The 27,372-nt window shown below is 41.8% G+C and overlaps 1 long non-coding RNA gene across 2 annotated transcripts in view; it reads left to right on the top strand.

Annotated features, from left to right (window-relative positions):
* LOC125128205 (uncharacterized) overlaps window positions 1-27,372 on the top strand; it is a 64,535-nt gene that overhangs the window by 13,075 nt on the left and 24,088 nt on the right. Inside the window, exon 3 of one of the 2 annotated variants that reach the window (XR_007135170.1) lies at window positions 10,715-11,356. The exons of the other annotated variant lie outside the window; for it this stretch is intronic. This is a non-coding gene — a long non-coding RNA (uncharacterized LOC125128205). Of the gene's footprint in view, window positions 1-10,714; window positions 11,357-27,372 lie in introns of those variants that run through there. 2 annotated transcript variants of the gene reach the window in all.

The following is a 27,372-nucleotide window of genomic DNA, read 5'->3' on the forward strand; positions in this document are numbered from 1 at the left end:
AAATTAAGTTTTGTGAAAGGCCAAGTCACAGACTGAGAGAAGCTATGAAAGAGAGAGGGAGAGAGATCGAATAACTCAAATCCTATAAACCGATAAGAAAAAAAGGCAAACATTCCAATTTTTAAAATGGACAAAAGATTTAGACAAGCATTTCACAGAAGAGAATGTTCACATGTCTGGTAAATATCTGAAAAAGTACTCAATATCATTAGTTACCAGGGAAATGGAAATGAAAATCACGATAAGACACCAACTCATGCTCTTTAGAATAGTCAAAATATGAAAGATTGAAAATATCAAACGTTGGTGAAGATATGTATTGGAACTCTTACACATTGCTCTTAGGAATGAAAGTTTGGTAGAAACATTGTGGAAAACTGGCACATCTATAAAAGCCAGGTCTAAGGCTATCGTGTGACTTCGCAATTCCACTCCTAGGCACATACCCAGCAGAAGTAGGTGCACATGACCACTAAAAGACACAAACAAAAGGCTGATGACAGGGAGTTCCTGTTGTGACAGAGTGGAAACAAATCTGACTAGGAACCATGAGGTTGTGGGTTCGATTCCTGGCCATGCTTAATGGGTTAAGGATCTGGTGTTGCTGTTAGCTGTGGTATGGGTCGCAAACATGGCTCAGATCCTGCATTGCTGTGGCTGTGGCATAGGCTGGCAGCTGGAGCTCTGATTCAACCCCTGGCCTGGGAACCTCCATAAGCTGTGGGTGTGGCCCTAAAAGGCAAAAAAAAAAAAAATTCATGACAATTTTAATTTTTAAAATTCTAAATTATTTATTTATTTTTTTATGGCTGCACCTATGGCATATGGAAGTGACCAGGCCAGGGACTGAATCCAAGCCACAGCTGCAACCCATGCCATGGCTGCAGCAACACTGGATCCTTTAACCCACTGCACTGAGCCAGGGATCAAACCCGAGCCTCCACAGCGACCTGAGCCACTGCAGTGGGATTTTTAACCCACTGTGCCACAGCAGGGACTCCCAGTTTTATTTTTAATAACCAAAATTTGGAAACAAACTAAATACCCCTCCTTAGGAGAATTGAGAAATAAATTTTGTGTATTCACACAGAATCTTACACAGCAAAAATAGACAAAACAGTAGTCCACTGCTATATGTGACAACATGCATGAATCTTACTTTTTTTTTTTTTCTTTTTAAGGCTGCACCTGCAACATATGGAAGTTCCCATGCCAAGGGTAGAATTGGAGCTGCAGCTGAGACCTAAGCCACAGCCATGGCAACATTGGACCCAAGCCACAGCCATGGCAACACTGGACCTACACTGCAGCTTTTGGCAACGCCAGATCCTTAACCCACTGAGCAAGAGCAGGGATCAAACTCACATCCTCACAGAGATGTCAAGTCCTTAACCTGCTGAGCCACAATTGAAACTCCCTCACAGACATTATACTGAGTGAACAAAAGAGAACATAAAAGATATATTATTATATGACTCCTTTTACATGAAAATCAAAAACATACAACTAATGAAAAGTGATAAAGTCAGAACAGTATTTACCTCTGGGGCAAGGGCTGTTGGCTGGAAAGGGACAAGTGACAACTTTCTGGGCTGTTGGAATATCCTTTTAGGTTTCACTTAAGCAAGTATATACTTACATATTGTCTCAAAATGTATATTTAAGATAAATATTCTTTACCACATGTATATTTTATACATCTATAAAATACCCCAATGACGTGTATCGCCCTAAATTTAGAGGAAATTTTAATTTTCTTCTTTTTGCTAGGTGTTCTAAATGTCCTCACCTTTTCCTCAGTTATATTTTCCAAAAGGTCTAAAATGAAGGCATATGATAAACTGCAGTGACAAAAAAATAGAAGTTCTTATTTTTAAAAGCAAGAGTGGAACCTCAGCTTCCTATCCAGATTTAGTGCCCTGAGCCTGGACCCGGCTAAAAATAGTTCAGAGCCTTGCCAGCTGGTGACCTGGGAACTGGGCTATGTTTAGCAGAAAGCAGCACGTGAGGGAAATGGGGTAGAGCCAAGTGGAGCACTGTGGGTCTGGTAGGCATGGCTCTTGCAGCAAACTGAGCCAAACCATCGTCAGGAACTCAGGATCTCCTCCCCCCCCCCGCCCCCCGCAGACCAGTGGGGAGTGTAGGCTCACAGTTTACTGGCGAGTGCAAATGCAAATTTATTTTCCGTATTGATTAGAAAGGGAGAGGTCCAGCACTGGGAAGCAGATTGGACAAAAAGGAAGTCAGTAGGTAAGCCCTGGTTAAGCCCAGGGTAAACCTTCCTTTTTTCCTTCAAATGGTTAGATTCAATTTTTCTTTTTGCAAAAATGCATTCATTTTTCAGCAACTCAATTTTATTTAATCTTTTTTTTAATTGAAGTATAGTCAATTTACAATATTGTGTTAGTTTCAGGTATATGGTAAAATTATTCATATACATATATATTTATTTTCCATTATAGGTTATTTTAAGATGTTGAATATTATTCCCTGTGTTATATAGTAAATCCTTATGGCTTATCTATTTTATATATCATAACTCTATACTATGTATCTGTAAATCTCATACTTCTAATTTCTCTCTCTCCTCTCCCTTTCCCCCTTGGTAATCATAAGTTTGTTTTCTATATCTTTGATTCTGTTTCTGTTTTGTGTATGGATTCATTCGTGTTATTTGTTAGATTCCACATAAAGGTGATATCATATAATATTTGTCTTTCTCTGTCTGACATTTCAATTAGTATGATATTCTCTAGGTCCATCCATGTTGCTGCAAATGGTGATATTTCCTTTTTTATGGCTAATATGTGTGTGTGTGTGTGTATGTGTATAAAATCATCTTAAGCCAGTCATCTATTGATGGGCATTTGGGTTGTTTCCATGTTTTGACTATTGTAAATATTGCTGCTATGAACACTGGGGTGCGTGTATCCTTCAAATTATAGTTTTCATCTTTTCCATCCACATGCCCAGGAATGGAAATGCTGGATCATATAGCAGTTCTATTTTTAGTTTGGTGGTTATTTTATTTTATTTTATTTTATTTTATTTTATTTTATTTTATTTTATTTTATTTTATTTTATTTTATTTTATTTTATTTTTTTAGCTACTCCAGTGGTACATGGAAGTTCCCAGGCCAGGGATGGCACCCACACCACCACTGTAACCAAAGTCACAGCAGTGACAATGCCGGGATCGTTAACCTGCTAAGCCACGGGGAACTCTTGTTTTTAATTTTTTTAAGGACCCTTCATACTGTTTTCCATACTGCACCAATTTACATTCCTATCAACAGGGTAGGAGGGTTCCCTTTTCTCCACACCCTTTCCAGGATTTATTATTTGTAGACATTTTAATGATGGCCATTCTGATTGGTGTGAGGTGATACCTCACTGTGGTTTTGATCTGCATTTCTCTATTAATTAGCAATACTGAACATCTTTCATGTACCTGTTGGCCATCTGTGTGCATTCTTTGGAGAAATAACTATTTAGGTCTTCTGCCCACTTTATGATTGGGTTGTTTGTTTTTTGATACTGAGTTCTATGAGCTGATTATATATTTTGGAAATTAAGTCATTGTCAGTCATATTATTGGAAATATTTTTTTCCCATTCTATATATTGTCTTTTCATTTTGGTGATTCTTTCTTTTGCTGTACAAAAGCTTTTAAGTTTAATCAGGTCCCATTTGGTTTATTTTTGCTTTTATTTCTTTTGCCTTAGGAGACTGATTTAAGAAAATAATGCTATAATTTATGTCTGAAAATGTTTTGTCTGTGTTCTCTTCTGGGAGCTTTTTGTTTCTTTCCTTTTTTGTCTTTTTAGGGCAGCACCTGCGGCATATGGAGGTTCCCAGGCTAGGGGTCGAATTGGAGCTGTAGCCGCTGGCCTACACCACAGCCATAGCAACGCAGGATCCAAGCCAAGTCTGCAGCCTACATCACAGCACCACAGCCACAGAAATGTGGGATCTATGCTGCATTTTCGACCACAGCTCAAGCAACTCTAGATACCTAAGCCACTGAGCGAGGCCAGGGATTGAACCTGCAACCTCATGGTTCCCAGTTGGATTCATCTCCGCTGCGCCATGACGGGAACTCCTCTTCTGGGAGCTTTTTGGTGTCATGTCTTACATTTAGGATGTTAAAAATTTTGAGTTTATTTTTGTATGTGGTTTGAGGGTGTGTTCTAATTTCATTCTTTTACTGGTAGCTATTCAGTTTTCCCAACACCCCTTGCTAAAGAGACTCTCTTTTCTCCATTGTATATTCTTGCCTCCTTTGTTGAAGATTAATTGACATAGATGTGTGGGTTTATTTCTGGGCCCTTTATTCTGTTCCACTGATCCATGTGTTTTGTGCCAACACCATTACTGTAGTTTTGTAATGTTGTTTGAAGTCTGGAAAGGTTATGCCTCCAGCTTTGCTCTTTTTTCTCAGGATTTCTTTAGCAGTTCTGTGTCTTCTGTGGTTCCATGTAAATTTTAGGATTATTTGTTCTGGTTCTGTGAAAAATGTCATGGGTAATTTTATAAAGGATCATGTTAAATCTATAGACTGCTTTGGGTAGTGTGGCCATTTTAACAATATTAATTCTTCCAACCTAAGGGCATAGGATATCTTTCCACTTCTTTGAATCATCAATTTCCTTTATCAATGTTTTATTAATTTTCAGTATGTAGGTCTTCCATCTAATAAACCAAGATGTTAGGCTTATTCCTAGGTATTTTTTTGGATGTGGTTTTTGGCATTCCCATTGTGACTCAGTGGAAACAAACCCAACTAGTATCCATGAGGATGTGGGTTCTATCCCTGGCCTCGCTCAGTGGATTAAGGATCCTGTATTGCCACAATTTGGTGTGGGTCACAGATCTGGAGTTGCTGTGGCTGTGGTGTAGGACAGCAACTGTAGCCCCAGTTGACCCCTAGCCTGGGAACTTCTGTATACCCTAGGCATGGCCCTAAAATAAATAAATAAATAAATAAATAATAAATGGTATTGTTTTTACTTTCTGATATTTCATTGTTAGTGTAAAGAAGTGCAACATATTTCTGTATATTAATCTTATATCTTGCTTCCTTGCTGATTTCATCTATTAGTTCTAATAGTTTTTCTGTGGAGTTTTTAGAGTTTTTTATATAGGGTATCAGATCATCTGCAATGAATGACAATTTTACCTCTTCCCTTCCAATTTGGATACCTTTTATTTCTTTTTCCTGTCTGATTGATGTGGCCAGACTTTCAATACTATTACAACTCAGTTTTAAGTGTTATACTTAAGGAGTCCCATTGCAGAACTATTTAGGTTGCAGTGCTTCAAAAATTCCCTGAGTGGTTTTGCTGCTGAATCAGCGAAACCTGAAGAATTACCTTCACTTAACCTCTTCCTCCTGTTATGCCCATCTAAAATGCAGGAATGACTAGTGTAATTATCCATGTCACAGGGATGTTTTGAGGCTTAATTAGTGGTTATAACCCACTCTGAAGTATTCAGATGAAGAAAGAAATAGGAATGGCACTGTTCTAAGTTCTGCTTACAAACCCTGACAAGTTACCAAACGTGGTATGTTGTGCTCTACTTCCAAATGTACCAGCACAGTATGGTGCCCCCAAGATTCCATCTGATTTAATTAGAATCACCATCACTCACCAAATGCTAGTCAAGAGGATTCTATTCCTACATTATGTTCATTTTTTTAAAGGGAAGGTATCAACATGAGGGTAGTTCATAACAAGGACAACATTTAAAGAAATGACTTTAAACAGCTTGGTATGTTGCTATTGTCAGGAGACAGAACTTTTAGCCCCAAACTAAGATGCAACCTGGCTTTCAAAGCAGGGGCACCGATGTGCCAAATTCTGAGATCAAAAGTAAGCTTCAAGTCAAACCCTGTGAGTGCCATTAGAAACCTTCCCCAAAATAAATCCATTCTGCTGCATGATTCAGAAATGTCTTAAGGTACCATCTTTTCCATCCTCAAGAAGCAGAAACCCTGAAATGTCAGCAATGAAAAACAATCTGGAGATGCTACTAAGACTCTGTCAAGGGTATAGTCTCCCTTCCTGGAGTAACCAATCAGCGTGGTTTTGCTTAACTTAAAATCAAATCTGTGAGCAAACATGAATGTGGTGGGCTGAATAATGACAATGAATGTGATGGCAATGATAGTGGTGATAATAATGACAGCAAGCAGATGCTGAGGGCTTACTAGGTGCCAGACATGCCAGTGACTCATTTCATCCCTGCAATAGCCCTGGAAGATAAGACCTATTATTATCCCTGATTTACAGACAAATAAACTAAGGCTTGGAGAAGTTAAGTAACTAATTTGCCTAAGGTTGTATAGCTTAGCAGCCAGGAGTGGCTTTCCACACATTGATGTGCTTATGGTTTCCCCGGAAAATAATTTAGTCAATAGTCTCCGTCCAAAACCACAGATCCTGACTCAGAAGTGTGGGATGGAGCCTGGAAAAATTCATTTTAAAATAAATACTCAAGGAATATTTGCTGTAGGTGGCCTTCATTTGGAAATCAGTGGCCCAGTTCTAGAAAAAAGAAGAAGCTGGGAGTAAAAATTTGCCAGTGTTTCTCCAGGACTGACCTTTCCTGTCCAGCTGCATAGTAGATCATGTACCCAGCTGGGACTGTGTGTTCTTGCAATGAAAAACGACTCTTAATGAATGTAGCCTTTCAAGACATCCAACTTGATTTGTTCAGCTTCCATATTTAACATTTAATCATCTAACTTTAATTTGATTTATTAAATTGATTTTCCTATGAGGAAGAGTGTGTGCTGATCAACAACATGAATTTCAGTCGGTAGTTATAACTCTCATAGGTAATGAATAAAAGGCATTGTACTTTATTAATTAGTCTATTATAACTCTGATTAATGTGAATCAATTCCTCAGAGCCAGCTCTCTCCCGAATGAACTAAAAACAATGAGTTTATGAACCTGCAAACTTCAGGGCCGACATACATTTTGAAGCCTGATTTATCCTTTCCTTAGTGTCACTGAGCTAGAAGACACATTTTGAAACCCAGAATCCTGACACCTCCATCCTTCTGAAGGGGTAGGTTTGTCAACTTCAATAAAGCAATCCAAAAAAAGTCATTCACTTAGGTCCTACTCTCCCACCCTTGGCTTTTAAACACCTGTGACCTCGGAGATATTGAGGGGCATAGAGGTGAATTTTTAACGTCCTTGCCCTTGTGCTCTTCTCCGATGTCATTTGTTTGATTTGGAACACGGTATTACCTGGTAAATCTGGAAGAGACTTACAGATGACTTTGGCCAGAGACAATGCTATGGAGACTGAACCAACCCATATTACACACCCACCTTTCCATATTATATATATTTAAAACAGAGCAAACACGTAAGGCATGGTAAAGCAGTTCTAGTTTCCACAGTTCAGGTAAATGAAGAAATTATCAAGGAATTTACCTCTGCACACATCCCATGCTATGCTCTGGATGGAAGATCTGTTCTTATTCCCATTCTCCTCCTTGCTGACCACCCTCTGGCCTTCTTTTGTCTCCCAAGCTCACCAAGCCAGCTCCTCCTTAGGGGCCTTATCCCAGGCCTCCTCTACCTGTAATGTTCTTTGCCCTCATTTCCCAATAATTGGCACAGACTTTTCATTCAGGTCTCAGCTTACCCTGATGACTCCCATCTCTGTTATATTATTCAATTCTGTTTTCTGTAGAGCACTTATCAGCTGCTGATATTTGTCTTTCTTTCTTTTTTAATAGTCTGTCTCTTTCAACTAGAATGTGAGCCCCACTAGGTCAAGAATCATCTATTATGTCGTATTTTCACTGTTGTATCTACAGTGCTCCCAAAATATGCCTGACACAGGAGAGCTGTTGGGGAGGCAAGAAAGAAAGACAGTGGGGAAATACATTTCTGATCTGAGGTTGATTCTGATTGTCAGAGGCATCCAACTAGCTATTTCTTTGCTTAAGAGCCAAATATTTTTATCCACCTCCTTTGAAAACAAACCAGAGATTTAAAAGATGTGTTGAGTTCATTGCTTAAGACTATTTAATAGTAGTTAAAAACCAGATGAGTTACCCTGAGAGTCTTTACTAGGTATTTGTCATCATTAGCTCAGTCTAATAAGTTATTACAAAATGAAATTAGGAAAAACTGCTTAAATGCCTGAATTTAGGTAGTTAAGTTTTAAAGTATAATAAAAACAGTTATACTGAAGGTTTTCTTTTCAAAGAGCTCAAAAATGCCTTTGTTGGCAGTAAATGGGGTAATGGCTTCCAAAGAAACCTGGAAGTAGGAAATGAACTTGCCTGTTGAGAGTTAAATGGGACACACACACACATCATGATATGTAAGTCAAGGAGTAAACTGATAGATAACCAGGGTGTAACTGGGGACTTTAGAAACACCTACACATTCTGCTAAGGCAACCCCAGAGGTAATTGCAGGATGGTGAGCACCAGAATGTGACTGTTAGTTTAACAAGCATAAAGCAATCAATTGTTTGGAGAAAGCCCGGATGGACAGAGGTGGAGGGCAGAGGTGCAATCAGCCTATAGCTTGGAAAACCCAAGCCTAAGAAGCCAGAAGTTGGTGGCAGCTTCCTAAATACTGTCCAGAGGAGAAGGAGCCTTGGCCAAGGACTTGAGCTCTTAGGTCTCTGTGGTAAATGTATCCTTTGACAAACCATTTCCCTACTTCTACATATTCAGATTTGATGCTCTAAATACAGAATTTAAATCATTTTGCCTTGACCTGCTATTGTGAGGGCCCATCGGCTTGCTGGTTTCATTTATCATTAAAATGGAATAAATTTGAATTCTGCCTATATAGCAGCCTCTGGGAGCTTGGGTTAGTGTGAGTCTACCCCTGAGATAAGGTTCTAGAACAGAGTGACTTGTGCTGGCTCCATACTGCATGGCAGAGAGTGGGCCAGAATTTATACTGCCTGTGGCAGACTGGCTCTGAGAAGAGTAGGGCTGACCTAAGCTCAGTTCCTTCTCCCAAGTTCACCAGTCATATAACTCACATGACCTCCTGATGGGATGTGGAATGATGGAAAGGCAAGAGGCCAGGAGTGCATTCTGCTGGATGCATCCTCAAGAACCCACAGGACCCCAGCAGAGGCGCCATGGGTACTTTTGTCCACAGGTTGACAAACTTTTTCTATAAAGGGACAAATCATAAATACCTTAGGTTTTGCTAGCCACAGAGATAGGTAGGTCCAAGAAGGGAAGGGGTTGGGGGGAGATGGTGCAGCAACAGATAATTGCCTCCTAGAACACCTGGGAGAGTGAGGATTTTTGGAACTAAAGTAGAGGGAAAGGCAGGACAAGATGAGCCTTTGAGAGAAAGCTCAGGAGAAAATGCCCTTGGCCAGGAATGAGATGAGCTGGGGTAACTGGTGAAAAGTACCACATCCAGGGGTTCTCAGAGACACTTCATAAGTGTCTCCAAGCTATACACTCACCCCCCTCCCCACCACAGGTCTGTAACTACCTGGCTCTGCTGGGCCCTGTTAGCACTCTGCCATTTGTCTGGGTAAGGGGATCTGCCCCTGGAGTTTGCACAATCCACCTAAATTGCACCCCAGTGAATGAATGGGCATCATTTTGAAACTGGATCCTCCAAATACAATTGAATGTTTCCTTGAGAGGGAAGCAAGATTCACTGAAAGAACCCAATTCAACCAGCTTTGCTGTTTCTTTTGGGGATATGTATAGTAGGCAATCTAGATATATTTTCTCCCATGATAGCTTCTTTTTCATTATGTATTTCACTTTTTTAGATTTAAATCATTTAAAATTTTTATTCATTTAAATTCAGAATATACAGATGAACAGATGCGTGTATTGACCAGAGGTGAACCAGGATCACAGAGCACTTGGGGAGCTGGTGACAGAAATGTAAATGGAGCTTGGGCTCCAGCTTCTGATCTATCATCAGTCTCTACAGCAGTGATTCTCAAATGCTACAATGGATAGGGATGGGCAGGGGGGCACTGTGTGGTTTGGAGAAGTTCTTATCCATCCTTACTCCCTTTTGAAATTGACTGATCTATAATTCATCTCAATTTACCTTGGGCCTTCTTGAAGCCTCTTCAAGGTAACAAAGCATGAGTTTTACAACTCAAGCTGGAAAATGGCTCTGCTTATTTAGAAGTGGCCAGCAGAAGAACTATAAAGAACAGAATGATTCCTGAATCAGCAAACCCTGTGGGCCTGGATGATGCAAACCAAAAGACCATGGCTGGGATTAGCCTCATATGCTGGCAAGAAGCTGCCCAATAAATCACAAGATTAGAACCATTTTAAGTTCTGTGTTTTCCAAAATAGAAGAGAAGAGCATGTCTCAGACTCCTATTCATTTTAAAAGGATCAAAGACAAATTCTTTTAGAATTTGAATCTGTGGAAAGTAACCTGAGTAAGATGACAAAACCATTCTTCACTAAATGAAAATGAATTGCATTTTCAAGCATGCCCACACTGCCCCCACCCCCCTCCCTGCCCCCTAATGGAAAAAATGTAACTGTGGGGCTCTAGGTAGGTGAAAAACAGAAGGAAAACATTACGAGGAGCCTGGAAGAGGCTAAGGCTGATGCTGGCATGAGCATTGGAGAAGTATTGTAGTTGTGTCAGTGTAGCTATTAAACACCTCATCTGAAATAATATGAAACTTATAATCATCAACTAGAATCATATACATTTTACAGTTTGATTGGACCCTTGAGAAGTTATCCAGATGAAGAAACTGAATCCCTCCTCTGGACTCAAAAATCTGTGGGCTGGACTGGACCACGAACCTCATGCGTGCCTGGAGCAGAGCACATAACACACGATATTCCCATTGTCTGAATCCCCTAGAGTGGGCTTCTTGACCGCAGAGACTGTATTCTTTATCTTTGAATTCCTCACTTCTAGCACCGTGTCTGATAGTAAGTGCCCAGCGATGCTTGTTAAAGCAATCAGAATGAACAACAGAGGGGGAAAACATTCGGAGGAAAAACCCGTCTCTGATCTCCCAGGACACGGCAAGGCAAAATTATCCAAAAAACCAAAAGTGAGCTTGACCTCAGTGTGTCTTTTTTAGGTGAACAAGTCACAGGCAAGCATTTGCTAGACTGCCCAGAGCTATCACTCCCATCATTGCTATTAACAACCATGGCTTGCTTATTTTGTCTTGTTGGGGTATTAGAATGAGTTCACTCATAATTAAGTTCCCTGCTTTAATTACAGCAGAAATAAAAATTAGGCAGCCCAGTGGCTTTGATTCAAGTATTTCAGGAATGTTTTACTTTTGAAGTCTGAAGTAGTAAGGGTAGATAAAAAACAGCATCTTGTTTGAAGTTAAAAGTTCAGGTTATCTCATGGAAAAAGATTAAATATAATTCTGTGTACCTTATGATTATAAGGGTTCATCAGATTTAGTAACTGTTGGAAAACAATCATATCTTTTTTGTATCTTAATTATTTGGTTCTTTTCTCTGAAAAGACTAAAAATACTGTGAACCCTTAATTTCAACGGCACAAAGAATTGTGCGTTGCATATTTATAAGTCAGCCACAGGACAAAGGGAAGCAATAAAGAATTAAACGTTACATTCTCTTAAGAAATATTTTCTTTCAGTATTACATAAATACCTTTGTGCTTTTCCATTTTCCTTTTTGAAACCAAGTAACCCTTTGACATTTCAAAGTGAAATAACTACACACACAATTTTTATACAGAGGCTAGGATGACTTTTTTTTTTTTTTTAGAACTAAGTGTAATTAACCACACATGGCATATTATTCATTGTCCTATGACCTTTTTAATTTAATTTCATATTCTGAAAATGTTTGCTTCTAAATTTAGGCAGGAAAATGAGAGAATGTCATGGCTGCTTTGCTGGCTGTACTTTATAGAGGATTATACCTAGATGAATTTTCAAATGTGGATGTTTAAAAAATGTATGTACTTTGGCATATGTAAGGTTTAATAGAGCCTAGTAATTTGGATTTACAAGAGACTACCCATCCAAAATCCTGAGAAATTCTAAGTAGCTGTAAGGGGGAGGGCCTGGTGGAGTCAAGGAGAGGAAGCAGGCGGAGCAAGGGCACAAATGGAGACCCACATACCCTATGTCCACATACTTCGTAATTATAAAAAAGAAAAAAAAGCTCAAAACTGTTAAACAAGATGGTCCTGTCCTTCTAACTTGACAAATCAATGACAAAAGCCCAAAAAATTGATAAAGTTATAGTCTCAATATGATGAAAGGTGGCAAAATATCCAAGATGGCTGAATTGTTGCACATGTTTGGATGAGCTAGTGACATTTCGTATGAGAAACAAAAGACATAAATAATTCATAAATCATTCATTTATTCCACATTTTCTTAATTTCAGCAGATCACTGAAATCTTTATGGTCTTAAAAGATTTTCATGTAATTTGTATTCAACTGACAGTATTAAAGTAAAAATAAAGTATAATTGTATTCAAAATACTTAAAATTTGGGTACATGTTTATGAAAATGTAAGTTGCTGTGAATGTACATTTTATTTATTTATGTTTTTTTGGTATTTCTTGGCCCGATCCCGCTGCATATGGAGGTTCCCAGGCTAGGGGTCCAATCGGAACTGTAGCCACTGGCCCAGGCCAGAGCCACAGCAACGCAGGATCCGAGCCACGTCTACAAACTATACCACAGCTCACAGAACGCCGGATCCTTAACCCACTGAGCAAGGGCAGGGACCGAACCCATAACCTCATGGTTCCTAGTCAGATTCGTTAACCACTGCGCCACGACGGGAACTCCCATTTTAAATTCTAATTACTTTTGGGCGTTCCTTGGTGGTCTGATGGTTAGGATTTGGTGCTTTCACCACTGCAGACTGAGTTCAATCCCTGGTCTGGGAACTGGGATCCCACATCAAGCTGCTGCACACCATTTGGGGGGGGGGGCAGGGGAAATATATATAAACATATGTATATTATTTAAAATATCTTCAAAAGGCTATTGTTTAAAAATACTTATATCTGTTAAAATTAAAGACAAAATAAAAAATTATACAGGAATACACCAACATTTTATTTTATTTTATTTTAATTAATTAAATTTTTTTGCTTTTCAGGGCCGCACCCATGGCATATGGAGGTTTCCAGGCTAGGGGTGCAATTGGAGCTACAGCTGCTGGCCTATGCCACAGGAACAGCAACATCAGATACGAGCCGCATCTGCTACCTATACCACAGCTCATGGCAACGCCAGATCCTTAATCCATTGAGCGAGGCCAGGGATCGAACCCCACAGCCTCATGGTTCCTAGTTGGATTGGTTTCCGCTGTGCCACGTCGGTAACTCCAATACACCAACATTTTAAATAAAAATTATTTAAATATAGCTGAACTTTTAAATTTAAATCTTTGAATATTTAAATCTTATTAAATATAAAATTAAATTATTGCAATCCTCATGATTAATATCTATCGAGTTGTCAATATAAAGAATCAGTATTATGTTTCATGCATGCTATATCTACCTACTTGGATTTTAAAAGTAATGTGAATGCTTTGCCATTGCAAAATATCCTTAGTCACCTGTGAAACTGTTGCAAATACCATCTAATTCTCAAGTACCTCCAGAACTATGAGGTGGAACACAAAGAGAAAAAAGGAAAGAGATTCTCAGCACTCCTGAATAATGATACTTTGTTATGCAAGAATCTGTTGCATTCATACTCTTTGAGAGGAAGGATTTGACAACTTAATTCGTCTTTTCTTATCTAAGAGCTTCCACCACTCAAATCTTTCCAAAGTAGTTTTTATTTCTAAGATGGGCAGCAACACAACCCACAAATCTTCTGTTTTGAAGACAGAGCAAGTGTTCCCCTGCGTTCAGGATGGTGTTATTGCAAGAAGAAATGTTCTTCTTGGGTTCTATGGTCATGGGTGCACTGAGCCAGCATGAAATGCTAGATCTCAGGGGCCATGGCCTTTAATCGAGTTAGTGTGTGGGGGGGGGGGTGGCGGTAGAAGGCGGTAAACACTAGGTGCAGGTCAGGAGGCTCTGCTGTCTGGATCTCAGGGCAGTGCGGTCTGGAAGTTCAAGAGAAAGCATCCTAAAAAACACCTCTGGTGTCAGAATTCAGAAGCAGCTATTTACATGGTAGAGATTCTGCTTTAATTGGCAAATTACAAATAACAAATAGTTTTTTCTTATTCTTTTCTTCCTTCCTCCCCTCCTCCCTTTATTTCCTTCTCTCTCTTCCCCTTTCTTTTTTTTTCTTCTTTCTTTCTTTCATTCTTTCTTCTTTCTCTTTCTTTCTTTCTCATTTTAAAAAGTTTTATTGAAGTATAGTTGACTTACAATGTTGTAATAATTTCTGCTGTATAACAAAGTGATTCAGTTATACATACATATACATATTCTTTTTCAGATTCTTTTCCCGTATAGATTATCACAGAATGTTGGGTAGAGTTGCCCATGCTATACAGTAGGTCCTCACTGACTATCCATTCCATATACAATAGTGTGCATATGCCAGTCCCAAACCCCCAATTCCTCCCCCCCCCCACTTACCTGTCCCCTTTGGTACCATAAGTTTGTTTTTGAATTCCATGGGTCTGTTTCTGTTTTGTAGAAAAGTTCATTTGTATCATTTTAAAATTAGATTCCACATATAAGTGATATTGTTAAGACATTTGTCTTTGACTTACTTCACTTAGTATACTAATTTATTGGTCCATCCATGTTGCTGCAAAAGGCATTATTTTGTTCTTTTTTATGGCTGAGTAATATTTCATACCACATCTTTATCTTTTCCTTTGTTGATGGACATTTAGGTTGCTTCCATATTTTGGCTATTGTAAATTGTGCTGCGGTGAACTTTGGGATGCATGTATCTTTTTGAATTATGGGTTTCTCCAGATATATGCCCAGGAGTGGGATTGCTGGAACATGTGATAGTTCTACATTTAGTTTTTTGAGGAACCTCTGTACTGTTCTCCATGGTGGTTGTACCAATTTACATTTTCACCAACAGTGTAGGAGAGCTCCCGTTTCTCCACACCCTCTCTAGCATTTACTGTTTGTAGACGTTTTGATGATGTCCATGCTGGCTGGTGTCAGGTGATAGCTCATTGTAGTTTAGATTTGAGTTTCTCTAATAATTAGTGGTGTTGAACATCTTTGCATGTGCTTTTTGGCCATCTGGATGTCTTTGGATTTCTTCCTCCCTCCCTCCCACCCTTCCTTCCTTCCTTTCTCTCTCACTGGGATTCATTTCTGGGATTCATCAGTTTGCATTCTGGACTTGGTTATCAGAATTCTGTGGGGGTTTTTCTTAACAGTTTAATTGAGATATAATACACATACTGTACACTTTATCCATTTTATCAATTTTGTTCTTTAGTGTTATGTGATTTTTTAAAAATTGGAGTATAGATCATTTATAATGTTGCATTAGATGTCAAATTTTTTTTGTATATTTGCGGAGTTGCTCAGTCATCGTCACAATCAACTGTAGAACATTTTCATCATTCCAGAAAGAAACTGTGTACCATTAGCAGTTACTCTCTATTCCTCCCTCACCTCTAAATTCCTCACTCATCCTTCTCCCTCCCCTCCCCAGCCCTAGAAAACTACTAATCTACTCTCTGTCTACAAAGATGTGCCTCTTCTGAACATTTCATATTGTTGGCATCCTATGATATGTGGCCTTTTGTGACCGGCTTCTTTCACTTAAAGTGTTTTCAAGAGTCATTCTTGTTCTAACATGTATCAGGATTTCATTTCCTTTTGCTGCTGAATAACATTACATTGTACATATAAACATTTTATTTATCCATTGATCTGTTGATGGACATTTGAATTGTTTCCAGTGAACATCTCATTTGTTCTCAGTTGTCCTGAATAATGCTACTGTGAACATTCATGTACAAGTTTTTGTGTCGACATGTTTCCATTTCTCTTGTGTATATACCCAGGAGTGACGTTTGAGTCATGTAGTAACTCTATGTTTAACATTTGGAGAAATTGCCAGGCTGTTTTCCAAAGAGGCTCTGCCAGCAAATTATGAAGATTCTGAATTTCTCCACATCCTGTCAATACTCATTAATGTCTGTCTTTATTTATTTATTTATTTTGCTTTTTAGGTCCGTACTTGCAGCATATGGAGGTTCCCAGGCTAGGGGTTCAAATCGGAACTACAGCTGCTGGCCTACACCACAGCCACAGCAGTGTCATATCCGAGCCGCGTCTACAACTTACATACACCACAGCTCACAGCAATGCTGGATCCTTAATCAACTGCGCGAGGCCAGGGATTGAACCTGTGTCCTCATGGATGCTAGTCATATTCATTTCCTCTGAGCCATGACAGGAAGTCCTGATCTTTAGCATTTTTAATGAGGTTTTTTTTTTTTCAATCTGAAACTTTTTTTGGGCGGAGGGGTGCTGCACCCACGGCATATGGAGGTTCCCAGGCTAGGGGTCAAATCGAGCAACACCAGATCCGAGCCGCATCTGTGACCTACTCCACAGCTCATAGCAATGCCGGATCAGTAACCCACTGAGCAAGGCCAGGGATTGAGCCCACATCCTCATGGTTCCTAGTCTGGTTTGTTAACCACTGAGCCACGAAGGGAACTCCATGAAACTTTTTTTCCTGAAATCTTTAGTTCATGGACCTAGCTTTGCTCTTTGAAGCAAGGTAAATTCTCTCTTTATTCTGTGTGTTATATTTTATTTTATTTTATTTTTTTCTTTTAAGGCCGTACCCATGGCATATGGAAGTTCCCAGGGCAGGGACTGAATCTGAGCTGTAGCTGTGACTTCTGTAGTAGCTGCAGCAACAGCTGCGGCCATGCACCCACTGCCTAGGCCAGGGATGGAACCTGCACCTCTGCAGCGACCCAATACAGGCCGGATTCTTAACCCACTGCACCACAGCGGGAACACCTTTTTTTTTTTTTTTTTTTTTGCCATGCCTGCGGCCAAGATAGTTCCCCATCTACATATTTTAAAAGACAAACTTTGGCAGTCCCCTGAATGATGGCCTTTCCCTTTTCCCTTTTGGGTTAAGGAATGCAGCCTGAGGCTTCAGGGCAGATGCGGCGACACTCTCAGGCTTGACAGGGATCCTCAAGGAAAGCCCTTGGGTCAGAAGGGTATAGACCATGATCTGGACAGAGGGGCATGTGTCACTTGGAGAAAAATTCTGAAATCATCTTGTTTTGTTCTTCGTTGCTATTTTTATTTTGAAATTTCAAATAGCTTTAAGAGGAGCTAGGTGATTTTTATGTTTAAGGGAACAAAGGTTTAAAGGTATCGAGGATAGAGTCTATAAAAACAGGCTGGCTCTCCTGTCTTCTGTATTAAAAAAAAGATAACTTTGAGCTCATTTCCCTCAACCTGGGACACACTGAAAAGGCAGCTGTGGTCACTGCCCCAGTGTGGACTGTAAGTGCGTGTACCTGTGTGTGTACCTGTGTGTTAGCTGCAGGCTGTTGCTCCCCCAGGTCTGCTGTGACCTGGTCTTCCCTCTCGGATTCACCACATCTTTAGTTCCCTCTGTGAACCTCTGAAGGATTCTCTCTCCTGCGTTTGCTCAAACTCTGGAACTCTGTGGGCAAAACGCCCTAAGCTAATCTCTCTTATATCATATTCCTAATTCCTTATACTTCCTCATCCAAACTGATGATATTTTTCTGAAAGACACTGTGCCCCGTCCTCCTTGTCTTAGAGACCTCATCTTTCTCTCGCTCCCTGCCACCACGTTTGGAGCCGGGGCTGATTCCCTGGCCTCCCTTCTCTGCTTCTCAGGCTCTAGTCTCTTTCTGCTCTGCCACTGCCCACGGCTGCCACACTGATTTTCTGAAAGCACAGGATCCCCACCCCCACCCCGACTCCATAGCTTGAATTGGAATTAGAAGCCCTTCAGAATCTGGAGGCCTTCCAGCTGGGGGCACCTCTTTCTCTCTTGGCATGGCTCCAGCCCAGGGACCTAGCAGCTACAGATGGCCTTCATGTGCCAGTGACTGGATCCCAGAAATGGCTCGCCGAATTCCTTCCTTTTCCTGGAATGCGCAGAGCATACGTAATGCTTCTCTCAAAGCCCTTGCTTTGGGCTGGTCCCTCTGGTTGGAACACTCTTCTATGTGTTCTCCCCTGGGCTCAATCCTTTTCATTACTCAGATGTCAGCTCAGATAGCATTTCTTCTGAGCCACCTTCCCTGGTGGACAGGGCTCAGCGACAGAAGGGCTTTCTGTTTGCTTGGTTCACTGCAGAACTCTCAGCACTAAGAACAGTGCTGGCTGACGGCAGGGACTTGATAAATACTTGCTGAATTATTGGAATGAAGCAGCTTCTACATAAAGTACTGGATGGTGTAAGTTCCACCATTCTTTGTTGGGCAAGAAAAACTGAGGAATGAATGAAGAAAGGAGGAACCAACAGGAGAAGAGGGGAAAAGAATTCCTCGCAGGGCAGAGGACAAAGCCGGATAGCTGGAGAGAAAATAAAGTTCAAGGCCTGTCCTTCACTTCTCTGATGTGGAGAATGTATTCTGCTCTAATTGAAGCAAAAACCAGGCTTCACTTGAGAAAAGGACATTTTGGAAGAAACCAGAAAAGGAAACAATTCCTCCCCACATCCCTCCTGCCTCTCCTTCTCATTTTTCATTACCAAAATTAAAAATGGGTAGGTAAGTGTCAATTCCCACCACACAATAGGTAATTCTTAAGTTTAAAATATCATCAAAAGTGGGGTCCAGATTCAGAGGACAAAGTTTGTGTGAATTGTCTGAGATTTTTAAAAAGCAGTTCCTTCTGAAATGCGCTTAATTTCCTGAAACTTTTTGGCTACTCTTTAAGGTGTTGTGTTCATAATGGAGCTAATTACCTGTCATGGGTGGAAACTGACAATGTATAAAGAACGTTCCCAACTCAAAACCCCCTTGTGCAACTACGCTAGATCTTTTTTGTCAAACTGGATCTTCTGCTTCCTTTGCCAACAGAGATCAAATGGATGCATTAGGTCATGACATTAATGTGAAATAATTTCCACATTTGTTTTTCTTTCTCCTTTCTTACTCTCTTTGTATTTCATGTAACAAGTCAGATTGTAATTATGAAAGTGAGGAACTAAGGCAGCTCGATAGCAATCTGTGGCTGAGCAGTGCTGCGGGTCTTGTTTAGACTTTTCAGTGACAGCCAAAGGGTGTCAGTCACATGGTTGTTTGGGATGTGCCATTATCCAAGGCTAAAATGATATCACCAGAGTGGTTGGTGTTATTTGACAGCTTCTCTATTTTTTCATACCTCTATTTTCTGTCCTTGTGCATTCTTACAGTTTAACGAGTTGCTTGTAAAAAATGTACATTTGGATTTATGATATTTTTCAATCTAATATTATTTTCTGTGTTTAATAACTCAGTTTAATCCATTCACATTTACTGTGATTACCGACGTATTTGGATTTATTTATATAGTCTCATTTTACGCTTCCTATTAGGACTGCTTTTTCTCTGCTTTCTAATGTTAAATTTTGGGATTCTTCCTTTTTCATACATAAGTTTGGTCGGCTACCCATGTATGACTGAACCAGTAGGTTTCTGTCTTCTCATTTCTTAGAGCTTCTTCTAAGTAGGCAAATGAGACATTTGTCTGCATTATCAAGAAAGAAGACTAGCTAAAAGGAAAAAAATTGATGAAAACCTTTATTTCTTAACAATTTATACTGGGGACTAAAGCAGTTTAGCAGCCAAGTAGCTGGTTTTGAAACAGTGAGTCAACATAGTGTGTAGTGTTGGACAGAGGAAGATAGAAACTGTAAAGCATCTGCTTCTGGAATTCCCTCGTGGGGCAGCAGGTTATGGATGCATTGCTGTCATCAGACTGAACCTGTGGTGCAGGTTTGATCCCTGGCCTGGGAGCTTCCACATGCCTTGCACATGGCCAAAAAAGGTATCTGCTTTCAATGTGAGGAGGGTACCTGAGGGCAAATCTTTGTAAGCACTGCGTACCTGTGCCACTCTATGCTGTGCGACTGAATGAGGAATCAAGCCTCCCATGGTTTGTCTCTATTCAGTCAACTGTAAAACCCTCATTCACTTGGTTTGTCATAATCGAATTTGGCCTCTCTTGGCCAGAAATGAATCATAAATAAAATGTAAGGGAGCTGTTAAATTGTGACAAGACTCAGGTATGACTGGTCTCCCAGATGATCCAGAATATACATATATCTATTTTGAATACTATCATTTAAATAAAAATACATAGATTTTTATTATGCTTATGGCAAGTTTTACTTTGTAATGTCTTTTTTTGATCCCCAGGCCAGGGATTGAACCCAAGCCACATCAGGCACAATGCTGGATCCTTAACCACTAGGCCACCAAGGAACTCTTGGATTTTTTTCCTTTTTTCTTTTTTCTTTTTTTGGTCTTTTTGCCATTTCTAGGGCCACTCCCACGGCATATGGAGGTTCTCAGGCTAGGGGTCTAATCGGAGCTGTAGCTGCCGGCCTACACCAGAGCCACAGCAACGCAGGGTCTGAGCCACGTCTGCGACCTACACCACAGCTCACGGCAACACTGGATCCTTAACCCACTGAGCGAGGCCAGGGATTGAATCTGCAACCTCATTGTTCCTAGTCGGATTCGTTAACCACTGAGCCACGACAGGAACTCCCTTCCTTTTTTTAATTGAGAAAAACAAGTATAGCACAGCACTTAATAATCTGGACTTTAAGGTATAATACACACCGGGCTTTGAATACCACTTCTTCCATGTATTAGCCATGTGATCTAAGGCAAATTATTTAAGCATGCCAAACCTCAGTTTCCTCATATTCTAAGTGAGGTTAGTGACAAATCTACACATAGAGTTTTTGTGAGAATTTAATAAGTTAAAACAATAAATTATAAGGTCTTGGGCGTAAAGTTGTATTCAAAAAAAGTAATAGCTATGATAATGATTATTATTATTATTTTAAATAAGGAGCTTCTTGGAGACATTCCTTCTTGAACTCCTTGTCCCTCAGCTTGGAGCAGTAGGTGGAGGATAGGAGCTGAAACGAGGCGATCTCTTTGCTGCAAGGATTTAACAGGCTGACTGTGCAGAAATCCCTTTGAACTTTAAGATGCCCCAAGGATGTCAGGAGTATGACTTACACCCTCTTTTGTGCCATTCTGAGCTGACAGATATCAAGGATATTGGTAAACTCTTTATTTCAACAAACGTGACCTCTTTTTGGGGAGTGGGGCGGGGCGCAGCATGCAGCATCTTAATGTGGATCTCAGTCCCCAGACCAGGGATTGAACCCAGGCTGCGTATGTGAAATCACCAAGTCCTAACTCCTAGACCATCAGGAAACTCCCCGAATGTGACCTCCTTAACAAGGCTCGCCTGATTTTATGCCCTCAAATCTTGATCTCCTCTCCAAACCCAGTAAGAAAGCTATCAGGCACCACCGAGTTGCCAGTCTTTTCATTGTCTGGCATCCCTACTCTAAGGGCTAAGGGGGATCCCGGAATGCTGATAGTAGGATTGAGAGTGCACTTTCTTCTGCAAACACTTGATGGTTTGTAAGTACCATGTACCACTGAACTCAGTACTATTAACAAAGGGTAAAATAAGGGCTTTGGAACCTACCTGAGAGGCTAACCTCTTTAAATAATAGGTCTCCCTACGGGAAATGTGTTCTCAGTTTCAAAGAATTGATTTACAAATATTGAAGCCTAATTCATTAGGGAAATGGGGCTGCACTCCTTCACATCTTTAGTGCAGGAAAAGGAAGAAAAATTCTGCAGACCACCCCAAGTGTAGGAAAATTGAGCCCTGCACCCTTTTCTAAACTGGATGCCAGCCAGGACAACAGATGAGCAGTGTTTTTGCAAAGAGCAACACTGGCTCCTTAGTGACCACCAGTGATGGGACAGTAAATTAGGTTTGGTCCCATAAGCCACCCCTGCGCCCTGGTTGCATCTGGAGGCCTCATTATTCCTTGAAGAGTCTTCGTCAGAGGAAAGAAGGCCATCTTCCTTCTCAGGGCTTTCTGGAAGTTTCTGAGTATTGCCTGGAAGGAGGCTTTGTGCCCACACTTCCTCACCTCAATTGGCCTGGCTTTAAGCAGCTCTCCAGACTCTCTGCAGGATCCCTCTCTGTTCTTTTGTCACTCTTGCCTCTGGTATTTGACCACCTTGGGCATGTGTCTCCCATCAATCAGTCAGTTAACAGGCAGAAGCTGAGAGTCTGCTATTTATTGCTTAGAATTCCTCTAGGCTGTGTGACAGAACAGAAAAGAAAAAAGACACCTTCTCCATCTCTCTCTCTCTGTTTTTTTTTTGTTTTTTGTTTTTTTGTTTTTTTAGGGCCCCACATGTGGCATATGGAGGTTCCCAGGCTAGGGGTAAAATGCTGTAGCTACTAGCCTACACCACAGCCACAGCAATGCTAGATCCTTAACCCACTGAGTGGGGCCAGGGATGGAACCCGCGTCCTCATGAATACTAGTGTGGTTCGTTACCGTTGAGCCACGCCTGGAACTCTGACAACTTCTTCCCTTAAGGAATACACAAACTAGTTCAGGAAGCAGTCTACCTGAGATGTTAAAACACAGGATTCAAGTCAGCCAGCCTCTGATCTGCATCCGGGGTCAACCATTTCTTAGCAGTGTACTCTGGGTCTCAGTTTTTTCATCCAGAAAATGAGGATGATAAAAGTAGCTATTTCTTGGAATTTCCTTGTGGTGCAGTAGGTTAAGGATCCGGTACTGTCATGGCAGCAGCTTGGGTTGCTGCTGTGGTGCAAGTTGGGTCCCTGGCTGAGGAATGTCCACATGCTGCAGGTGCGGCCAATTTAAAAAAAAAGAAAAGAAAAATTAGCTGTCTCCTAGAGTTGTCATGAATTGTGTTGCAAAATAAAGCACTTAGCAATGCCTGCACGTAGTAAGTACTTAATAGATGCTAGATACTATTATTTTTTTTTTTTTTACTCATTATTCAGACAGTCCAGGATGAGGTATAGGCTAGTCTGGGCTGTGTGGGAACCTAATGACACTTTCCTCAAAGCCCTTCTCAGTCTTCTCAGACCTGGGGGAGGAAGTAGTGCTTTGTGGTTCAGGGGTGGATGGGGATGAACTGGTGGGAGAAGGGCTTGGGGCGCATTGAAGAGCTGCTGTTGACTTCTTGGTGAAGGCAGTCAGCCTCTCTCGGCTCAGTTCTGCCCTGGGCTGCTTGTTGGGCTTGGAAATCAGACAATTGGAACTTCTTTTGCTTTTGAAGGATTTGCTAGTTAGGTGGGGATTCACATAATGAAGCAGCATCTTCATTAATAAGAACAAAATAAAGTGTTAAAAACTCAATATAAAAAATGCTTATTGGAGTTCCCATCGTGGCTCAGTGGTTAACAAACCTGACTAGGAACCATGAGGTTGAGGGTTCGACCCCTGGCCTCGCTCAGTGGGTTAAGGATCTGGTGTTGCCGTGAGCTGTGGTGTAGGTCGAAGACATGGCTCCTATCCTGCGTTGCAGTGGCTGTAGGCTGGCAGCTGTTGGCTCCGATTAGACACCTAGCCTGGGAACCTCCATATGCCGTGAGCGCAGCCCTAGAAAAGACAAAAAAAAAAAAATGCTTATAGTAAGACTAAATTCTGGACTCTGGGTAAATGTTCTGAGTGTGTTAATACCACCCATTGCTCTGCGGCATCACAGCAGAGAGGCTCTTTTCTTAGCCCTGGCCCCAGGATCTTGCCTCTCTGTCCGCTGTGTTGGTTTCTCTTCTCGAATAAACTCCGGTCTGGACCCGTCGGTCAAACACAATTCTGAGTCCTACCCACAGCCCTAGGTGATTTTGGATGAAAGGCCAGGGCGATTTCCTAGGGGAGCCCCATGTTTGTTTTCATGTTTTAAAGCAGGAACTGCTGAAGGGATGAATGGTGAAAGCTCTCCCTTTAAAAGAGCAAGGTTGACTTTAGGTGACTCTGGCCAGGCTTTTGCCGAGGATGATGTTTACTTTGCAGGCTAATGACAGGGCTGGCTTTCTGGGAGTGTCCCAATGAAAGAGATTCAGAGGCCTACACAGACCTCCTCCCTAGCAAGGCTGCTCCAGCCAGCATCTCAGGGCAGTTCCATTGGGCTTGGGATTTGGGTGTTAGACACAGCTCTTGCCAGAAGATTTCTGATCAGATGTCTGTGTGGTTCTGCCCTCTGGATAAACGTGTGTTTAGCAGCAACCACATCTCATTCTCTTACTTGATTATGCAACCGTGAGAAGGAAAGCAAAAACAAAACAGAACAAAAAACATATGTTGTGATTCTGTGTTACTTAAACATATCCTTATGGAATTTGAAGGCACCCTGGAAATCATCTGCAGATGTGAAAAACTCAAGCCCAGAGAAGGCAAGTGCTTTGTCCCAGTTCACACAGCAAATGAGGGGCAGAGCTCTTCTGAAACTAGGTTTTTGGCTCTGGTCCTGTTCTCTTTTCATTGTTCCGCTTCTGTTGACAACCATGGCCTGTTTTTTCTCCCTTTTCTTCAACTCTTGTTTTCCCTAACACCCCCCCCCCCCCGCCCCTGCAAAGAGCCAAATTGATCCAGGAAATCCCAGTTCACTTCCAAAGGCAGTTTGTTGTCTGTTGGCCATGTCGTGTGACTTGCTGGTTCAATTAAGTTGTCCAGCATTTCATAAGAGGGCGCACAAATTACCACTGACTCTAAATAAATCAATTTAGGTAGTCAGGGTTTAGAAATATAAAAATCTTGCTTTCCGTTTCATCTTATCTCTCCCCTGGCTTTCTTCCCTCCACCCACACCCATTAAGATTTTTTTTTTTTTAAAAGACTTCACTTGAGATACAAATTCTGGTGAAACCCTTAACATTTTTCTTCCTTCCTTATTTTTATATGATCATTATTATTATAATGACCAGTGTTACACAAATGTATATTTTGCAGGGTTTTTTAGTATATTAGTTTTGCCCTATAGTTCTCAAGTTTTCTAATGATAAGGGGGAGGAGGGCGCGAAAAGAACCAGGTAGAGAGGCTGCCGAAAGTGTGGGCAGAGTGTTTGTGACTGTCTGGGCAGGGGAATATTTTTGTGGCACAGTGGGTGTTTTGAACTGTCTGGGAACTAATAAGCAAGCTCTACACACACACACACACACACACACACACACACACCCCACCCTGAGGGAAGCCCTGCAGACTTTGGACAACACAGAAGCCTTTCAAAAGTCTGAACTTCATTCAAGTCAAATGATGGCCTTCTGTCCTGGTATAAATGGGAGGCAGAGTGGATCAGAGGAAATGACTGGATCAGGACCCCCAGGAGACCCAAGGCCCAGGGCTGGCTCTACCACTAGTGGTAGCTTTCTTGTCTATGAAAAGGGTTACTATTAGTTCCTACCTCATAGAGTCACTTTGATGATAGAAATAAAATGATGTATGGAAAATGCTGAGCCCAATGCCTGGCACGTAATAAGCTCTTGTTATTTGTATGAGATGCCAGTAGGCTTCTGGAGAGCTGATAGTCAACTAGACAAGGCCCCCACTCAGGCAGGGAGGCACCAGGGCTGCGGCCACAGGCTTTGAAGACAGGCAACTGGGTTTAGAGCCCAGCTCCAGCATTTTCTAACTGGGTGATCCTGGACAAGTTACCTAACTTCTTTTGCCCTTAGTACCCATCATCTGGGATTATTGCATGGCTTAGTGATGTAGCCCATGTGAAGCCCCAGCTCACTGCCTCACATGTAGTAGATGCTCAGTAAGTGGTGGTCATCGGTCCAGGTTCTAGAGAAAGGGGCTGTAAGAAACCAGAGGAGCGGGGCAGCTAAGACACCTGTGAAACTGGGGGCCATTGCAAGAACCTAGGAAACCGAAGTTAAACTCTCTGGGGCCCACATTAGTTTGCTCTGGTTGTCATAAGAGATTACCGTAAATTTGGTAGCTTACAGTAACAGAAATGTATTATCTCCCAGTTCTGGAGGCCAGAAGTCCAAAGTCAGTACTGCTGGGCTGAAACCAAGATGTCAGAAGGGCTACACTCCCTCCAGAGGCTCTAAGGGAGAATCTGTTTCTTGCCTCTTCCAGCTTCTGGTGGATCTTACCATCCCTTGGGTCATGGCGGCATTACTCTAAGCTTTGCCTCTGGCTTCATGTGGCCTTCTCCTGTGGGTGGGTGGGTGGGTGGGTGTGTGTGTGTGTGTGTGTCTGAGAGAGAGAAAGAGAGAGCAATCTCCCTCAGCTTCTCTTGTAGGGACCCTGGCAGTACCATCAGGGTCCACTTGGATAATCCAGGATAATCTGTCCATCTCAAGAGCCTTAATTCAATCCCATCAGCCACGACCTTCTTTCCTTACAAGTTGACACTTGTAGGTTCCAGGGATTAGGACCTGATGTCTTTGGGGAGCCACGATTCTGCCTCCACAGGGTTTAAGGCACCAGCAGCTGGAACAAGACTCCAGCCTGCCTTCCCCTGGAGTGATGTGGCAGGGCCAGGAGGGGAGGAGCACTGTCACCAGGGCAGAGGAGGGACAAAGCAGGGCAGAGCAGGGATGTGGGGGAGGCTGGTGCAGACCACATGGCAGCAGGCAGGGTGACCTCAGTGAAGCCGTGGGGCAGAGTGGAGCTTGGCACCCGCGTCTGGGCAGGGGCATGTTAACGGCCTCCAGGAAAAGGCATGAGTCACTGGGACACCTAGCCAGGGAAGGAAGAGACCAAGGCCTGGCTGATTGCACTGCCGGGCTTCAGCACCTTGGCGGATGGTGCTGGGAGCCTCGGACCCGAGAGCATGTTTCCGACCTCCCTGCGCTGGGCCTGGCTGGGCCATAGTGAACAGGACCCAGTCCCTGTCCTTCGAGAGTCCACATCCTAGCGGGAGGGACAGGCATAGTCGAAGGGCACTGTTAGTAATGCACATATCTATATGGGCCTAAGAACAGTTATTCTACCTGGAGACAGAGAGAGGGTGGATCTAGAAACTTTCAAAGAGACATTTGAGGGAGTCAAAGTTCAAGATTTCTAGGCCAAGATAGACAAAGTCTCCTTGAGAGATAAGGAGACACATGGGCTTGGGGACAGCTGTGATGACTTTGCAGGTTTCCCCATTCCACCTTCCTGTGAGATAGGTGGCTCCTTCTTCACACCTAAACAGGCAACTGGGCATAGCCAGGATTTATCTTCAACATGGAGCTGCAAATAAAACAGAACTCCTAGGGAGTTCCCCTTGTCCCTCAACGGTAACAAACCCAAGCAGTAACCATGAGGATGCAGGTTCGATCCCTGGCCTCACTCAGTAGGTTCAGTTTCTGGTGTTGCTGTGAGCTGTGGTGTAGGTCGCAGATGCAGCTTGGATCCCGCGTTATTGTGGCTGCGGTGTAGACCCGCA

The sequence above is a fragment of the Phacochoerus africanus genome, chromosome 5 (genome assembly GCF_016906955.1).
Source record: "Phacochoerus africanus isolate WHEZ1 chromosome 5, ROS_Pafr_v1, whole genome shotgun sequence".
Taxonomy (NCBI): Eukaryota; Metazoa; Chordata; class Mammalia; order Artiodactyla; family Suidae; genus Phacochoerus; species Phacochoerus africanus.